The sequence below is a fragment of the Oncorhynchus keta genome, chromosome 31 (assembly GCF_023373465.1).
Source record: "Oncorhynchus keta strain PuntledgeMale-10-30-2019 chromosome 31, Oket_V2, whole genome shotgun sequence".
Lineage (NCBI taxonomy): Eukaryota > Metazoa > Chordata > Actinopteri > Salmoniformes > Salmonidae > Oncorhynchus > Oncorhynchus keta.
Window position 1 is genome coordinate 26,307,150 of NC_068451.1, and position 7,913 is coordinate 26,315,062.

Here is a 7,913-nt window from a genome sequence, read left to right on the forward strand (position 1 = left end):
CTGCTCTTCAGCCCTGTCTTCGCCTAACCAGAATTAGAGCGTGGTTAGCTAAACGTGCGCTCACCGTGCTAACCTCAGACCATATCATAACTACATTAACCTGTTTCTTACAGACATACAGTGTTGGAGTGTTGTAAATTAAACAACTAGAGGTGTGTGTGTGTGTGGTCTTGGGGGAGGAGTATCTCCCCTAATACAAAGTTTAAGAAAACAGAACCACCAAAGATTGCATCAACTGTTTAACCAGAACAACATCTGAGGTCTAAGCATCTAGGATTCTGTGTAACATAAAGTGATTCTTCAGTCTTCAGAATAAATACATTACAATGCCACAACTCTTTGTAGTGCTGGGATTACAGTAAAACCCCATTAAATATCCGTCCCACTCACACATTTAGCACTACCAGTGGCCATGCACATTAGTGAAGGAAATGTGCAGACAGATGTAATGGTGAGTGTGGGAGTAATTGTTATCCTTGAAACAGTCTTCCTCATTCTTCCCGTTGAGCATGAGGTCATTTTATTATTGAGATTCATGGTTCTCTGTCTCCATCGCTGCCCTGCCCTGCTGCAGACACCTGTTAGCTGGCCTTATATAGTCTAACACATCTGAAACTATTATTGTTGTGAGGAAACAGATGTGAGTTCACGCTACTGGAAAGTAAGCCTGTTTGTGACTGTGGTCATATGGTGCACTGTGTGTGTGTGTGTGTGTGTGTGTGTGTGTGTGTGTGTGTGTGTGTGTGTGTGTGTGTGTGTGTGTGGGTGGAAGGGTTTCGGAAAGTATGACTTCGCACATCCTGCTGCCGGTTGGTTCCCCCCTGACTATGGGTTAAATGCACAGCCATGTCTACCATAACCTACTGTACTCTGACACACACGCTGTCTGTTACAGTAGGGCTGTGCACGAGAGTAGGGCCAGTGCATGTGAGTTGATATGTGACCGAAAGGCAACCTCGGTAGACTAGTCAAACCATGGAAGATGGTAATGTATAATCCATATGTCTTACTTAAAACCACACACACACACACACACACACACACACACACACACACACACACACACACACACACACACGTTTTCAGGATCATATTTAAAACAGACTGGAAGTTATGAATGGTAACATTCCATAGACACATTCACTTGTACAGTGAGTTTTAGGTGCTTTAATAAACATAGTGCAACAAGGTTACTAAGGTTAGTTGCTGTCAACACATAGAGTCACTCTCACATACAGCACACATTCACACACAGACACATACAGCCCACATTCACACACAGACACATACAGCACACATTCACACACAGACACATACAGCCCACATTCACACACAGACACATACAGCACACATTCACACACAGACACATACAGCACACATTCACACACAGACACATACAGCACACATTCACACACAGACACATACAGCACACATTCACACACAGACACATACAGCACACATTCACACACAGACACATACAGCCCACATTCACACACAGACACATACAGCACACATTCACACACAGACACATACAGCCCACATTCACACACAGACACATACAGCACACATTCACACACAGACACATACAGCACACATTCACACACAGACACATACAGCACACATTCACACACAGACACATACAGCCCACATTCACACACAGACACATACAGCACACATTCACACACAGACACATACAGCACACATTCACACACAGACACATACAGCACACATTCACACACAGACACATACAGCACACATTCACACACAGACACATACAGCCCACATTCACACACAGACACATACAGCCCACATTCACACACAGACACATACAGCACACATTCACACACAGACACATACAGCACACATTCACACACAGACACATACAGCACACATTCACACACAGACACATACAGCCCACATTCATACACAGACATATATAGCCCACATTCACACACAGACACATACAGCACACATTCACACACAGACACATACACAGACAAACATTGCAGAGGAGTGTATATCTTGATGTTGGGGCACCGCACCACCGGCGGTTGGTACGTAAATGGCAGTGGATAAATCCGTTCCAGATGATGTGTAAAGATCATAATTATGACACACTCACACAGATGGGCTCCACAAGCCAAACAAACACACACTCACACTCACACACACACAGTACAGATGAGCTCCAAATACACCCACCCTGGGAAACGGTGAATTCCCCAAACCACAGAGTGCATGAGAGGGAGAGGGGAGTGGGGAGTCATGGGAAACAGAGGCACAGGATGTGTGCAGCTGCAGTGAACGGGACCAGGCCGGAGCAAAAACAGACAGAACGACGGCACAGAACAAAGCCGGAGAGAGAGTGAACACACCCTCGTCTATGGAGGAGGATGGATGACAACATCTCATGGTTCAAAGGCTGGTTGGTCTGAGTTATACACACTGTGGGTAAGGGGAGAGAGCCACACACTGCGGTGGTGGAGCAGAGAGGGAAGCCTGGGGTGAGAGGTCACTCACGGCTCCTACGTTTTTATGATTGACAAACTTTGGGGAAACCCAAATATGACACGTGCAAGCACACTCACACAACCCAAGTCAGAGGTATAGGTGTCAGGACCTCTGGGTTATGGGGGATGCCCATGTCTACCCCAACTCTGGGGCCTGGAAACGGTGACGAGGGGGAGGAGGGAAGGAAAGGAGGGAGGAGTGGAGTGGAGTGGAACGAGGAAGGGTGGTAAACCCAGTCTGCATCAAGGCGCGAAGGTATCTGGTAGTTTTCATTTTTTATGATCTGGGAAAACCAGAGTGGAGGGTTGGGTGACTGGCTGGGTGACTGGCTGGGTGACTGGTTGGGTGACTGGCTGGGGGAGCGAGCGAAGCGCCTTTGGAAATTTCCACCCATTTGGCTGAGTTTACTGACGTATGTGAGAAAATCAAAAGGTTACAAATCACGTCAAACACTCCTGGACTCGTGTGTGTGGTCACTATAATTACTTTGTGTTTCCTGCATTGTGAAACGGATTTGTTCCTGAGGTTCTCCAATTAGTCATAATCAACTCATGGATTCATATAACTATACTGAACAAACATAAATGCAACATGTAAAGTGTTGGTCCCATGTTTCATGAGCTGAAATAAAATATCCCAGAAATCTTGCACAAAAAGCTAATTTCTCTCAAATTTTGTTCACAAATTTGTTTACATGCCTGTTAGTGAGCATTTCTCATTTGCCAAGATAATCCATCCACCTGACATGTAGAGATGGTAGTTGGTAGAGATGGTAGAGATGGTAGAGATGGCGTACACATCACGGACAAACCAAATTGGTCCACCCACACAGACAGCGTTGTGAAGAAGGCGCAGCATTGTGAAGGAGGTGGAAGAAATTCTGCTTGTCACCAAAAGCACTCACAAACTTCGACAGATGCACAATCGAGAGCATCCTGTCGGGCTGTATCACCGCCTGGTACGGCAACTGCTCCGCCCACAACCATAAGGCTCCCCAGAGGGTAGTGAGGTCTGCACAATAAATCACCAGGGGCAAACTACCTGCCCTCCAGGACACCTACACCACCCGATGTTACAGGAAGGCCATAAAGATCATCAAGGACAACAACCACCCGAGCCACTGCCTGTTCACCCCGCTATCATCCAGAAGGCGAGTTCAGTACAGGAGCATCAAAGCTGGGACTGAGAGACTGAAAAACAGCTTCTATCTCAAGGCCATCAGACTGTTAAACAGCCATCACTAACATTGAGTGGCTGCTGCCAACACACTGACTCAACTCCAGTCACTTTAATAATGGAAATGGATGGAAATTGATGTAAAAAAATCTAGCACTAACCACTTTAAACAATGCCACTTAATATAATGTTTACATACCCTACATTACTCATCTCATATGTATATACTGTACTCTATACCATCTACTGCATCCTTATGTAATACATGTATCACTAGCCACTTTAAACTATGCCACTTTGTTTACATACCCTACATGACTCATCTCATATGTATATACTGTATTTGATACCATCTACTGCATCTTGCCTATGCCGTTCTGTACCATCACTCATTCATATATCTTTATGTACATATTCTTTATCCCTTTACACTTGTGTGTATAAGGTAGTATTTGTGGAATTGTTAGATTAGATTACTCGTTGGTTATTACTGCATTGTCGGAACTAGAAGCACAAGCATTTCGCTACACTCGCATTCACATCTGCTAACCATGTGTATGTGACAAATACAATTTCATTTAATTTGTGTGGCATATCAAGAAGCTGATTAAACAACATGATCATTACACAGGTGCACCTTGTGCTGGTGACAATAAAAGGCCACTCTAAAATGTTCAGTTTTGTCACACAACATAATGCCACAGATGTCTCAAGTTTTGGGGGAGTGTGCAATTGGCATGCTGACTGCAGGAATGTCCACCAGAGCTGTTGCCAGAGAATTGAATGTTCATTTATCTATCATAAACTGCCTCCAACGTTGTTTTAGAGAATTTGGCAGTACGTCCAACCAGCCTCACAACCGCAGACCATGTGTACCCACGCCAGCCCAGGACCTCCACATCTGGCACCCTCATCTGTGGGATCGTCTGAGACCAGCCACCCGGAAAGCTGATGAAACTGTGGGTTTGCAAAACGAAGAATTGTCAGAAACCATCTCAGGGAAGCTCATCTGCGTGCTTGTTGTCCTCACCAAGGTCTTGACCTGACTGCAGTTCGGGATCGTAACTGACTTCAGTGGGCAAATGCTCACCTTTGATGGCCACTGGTACGCTGGAGAAGTGTGCTCTTCACGGATGAATGCCGGTTTCACCTGTACAAGGCAGATGGCAGATAGTGTGACGTTGTGTGTTTGAGCTGTTTGCTGATGTCAACGTTGTGAACAGAGTGCCCCATGGTGGCAGTGGGGTTATGGTATGGGCAGGTATAAGTTACTGTCAACAAAAACTATTGTATTTTATCTATGGCAATTTGAATGCACAAAGATACCGTGATGAGATCCTGAGGCCCATTGTCATTCATCCGCTGCCATCACCTCATGTTTCAGCATGATAGTGCAGGGCCCCATGTTGCAAGGATCTGTACACAATTCCTGGAAGCTGAAAATATCCACATTTTTATTTTATTTTTTTATTTTTTATTTCACCTTTATTTAACCAGGTAGGCTAGTTGAGAACAAGTTCTCATTTGCAACTGCGACCTGGCCAAGATAAAGCATAGCAGTGTGAACAGACAACACAGAGTTACACATGGAGTAAACAATTAGCAAGTCAATAACACAGTAGAAAAAAATGGGCAGTCTATATACAATGTGTGCAAAAGGCATGAGGAGGTAGGCGAATAATACAATTTTGCAGATTAACACTGGAGTGATAAATGATCAGATGGTCATGTACAGGTAGAGATATTGGTGTGCAAAAGAGCAGAAAAGTAAATAAATAAAAACAGTATAAAAACAGTATGGGAATGAGGTAGGTGAAAAAGGGTGAGCTATTTACCTATAGACTATGTACAGCTGCAGCGATCGGTTAGCTGCTCGGATAGCTGATGTTTGAAGTTGGTGAGGGAGATAAAAGTCTCCAACTTCAGCGATTTTTGCAATTCGTTCCAGTCACAGGCAGCAGAGTACTGGAACGAAAGGCGGCCAAATGAGGTGTTGGCTTTAGGGATGATCAGTGAGATACACCTGCTGGAGCGCCTGCTACGGATGGGTGTTGCCATCGTGACCAGTGAACTGAGATAAGGCGGAGCTTTACCTAGCATGGACTTGTAGATGACCTGGAGCCAGTGGGTCTGGCGACGAATATGTAGTGAGGGCCAGCCGACTAGAGCATACAAGTCGCAGTGGTGGGTGGTATAAGGTGCTTTAGTGACAAAACGGATGGCACTGTGATAGACTGCATCCAGTTTGCTGAGTAGAGTGTTGGAAGCCATTTTGTAGATGACATCGCCGAAGTCGAGGATCGGTAGGATAGTCAGTTTTACTAGGGTAAGCTTGGCAGCGTGAGTGAAGGAGGCTTTGTTGCGGAATAGAAAGCCGACTCTGGATTTGATTTTTGATTGGAGATGTTTGATGTGAGTCTGGAAGGAGAGTTTGCAGTCTAGCCAGACACCTAGGTACTTATAGATGTCCACATATTCAAGGTTGGAACCATCCAGGGTGGTGATGCTAGTCGGGCATGCGGGTGCAGGCAGCGATCGGTTGAAAAGCATGCATTTGGTTTTACTCGCGTTTAAGAGCAGTTGGAGGCCACGGAAGGAGTGCTGTATGGCATTGAAGCTCGTTTGGAGGTTTGATAGCACAGTGTCCAATGACGGGCCGAAAGTATATAGAATGGTGTCGTCTGCGTAGAGGTGGATCAGGGAATCGCCCGCAGCAAGAGCAACATCATTGATATATACAGAGAAAAGAGTCGGCCCGAGAATTGAACCCTGTGGCACCCCATAGAGACTGCCAGAGGACCGGACAGCATGCCCTCTGATTTGACACACTGAACTCTGTCTGCAAAGTAATTGGTGAACCAGGCAAGGCAGTCATCCGAAAAACCGAGGCTGTTGAGTCTGCCGATAAGAATTTGGTGATTGACAGAGTCGAAAGCCTTGGCGAGGTCGATGAAGACGGCTGCACAGTACTGTCTTTTATCGATGGCGGTTATGATATCATTTAGTACCTTGAGTGTGGCTGAGGTGCACCCGTGACCGGCTCGGAAACGAGATTGCACAGCGGAGAAGGTACGGTGGGATTCGAGATGGTCAGTGACCTGTTTGTTGACTTGGCTTTCGAAGACCTTAGATAGGCAGGGCAGGATGGATATAGGTCTATAGCAGTTTGGGTCCAGGGTGTCTCCCCCTTTGAAGAGGGGGATGACTGCGGCAGCTTTCCAATCCTTGGGGATCTCAGACGATATGAAAGAGAGGTTGAACAGGCTGGTAATAGGGGTTGCGACAATGGCGGCAGATAGTTTCAGAAATAGCGGGTCCAGATTGTCAAGCCCAGCTGATTTGTACGGGTCCAGGTTTTGCAGCTCTTTCAGAACATCTGCTATCTGGATTTGGGTAAAGGAGAACCTGGAGAGGCTTGGGTGAGGAACTACGGGGGGGGCGGAGCTGTTGGCCGAGGTTGGAGTAGCCAGGCGGAAGGCATGGCCAGCCGTTGAGAAGTGCTTATTGAAGTTTTCGATAATCATAATCAAATTCTTCCATGGCCTGCATACTCACTAGACATGTCACCGATTGAGCATGTTTGGGATGCTCTGGATCGACGTGTACGACAGCGTGCTCCAGTTCCCGCCAATATCCAGCAACTTTGCACAGCCATTGAAGAGGAGTGGGACAACATTCCACAGGCTAGAATCAACAGCCTGATCAACTCAATGTGAAGGAGATGTGTGAGGCAAATGGTGGTCACACCAGATACTGACTGGTTTTCTGATCCACACCCCTACCTTTATTTTAAGGTTTCTGTGACCAACAGATGCATATCTGTATTCCCAGTCATGTGAAATCCATAGAATAGGGCCTAATGAATGTATTTACATTGACTGATATCCTTATATGAACTGTAACTCAGTAAAGTCTTTGAAGTAGTTGCATGCTGCGTTTCTATTTTTGTTCAGTTTACTATTAGTCATAATCAACACACGCACTGCATCTATCTAGTATAACTAGTATTTCTTATCTAGTTTGACAGTTTGTGGGCCTACATCGTTGTTTGCTGAATAACAATGTCTTGTAGTATACTGTATCTATACGACCCTGTTCTAGCTTTGGTACTGCTGTCACCCCTCCCCTATTCTTGTTTTGAAAAACCTCTCCATCCAACCAGAGCCACCTCTCTACACAAGCTGCTTGACTGAGCGTATAGGTATATATATATGTATCTACCCTGT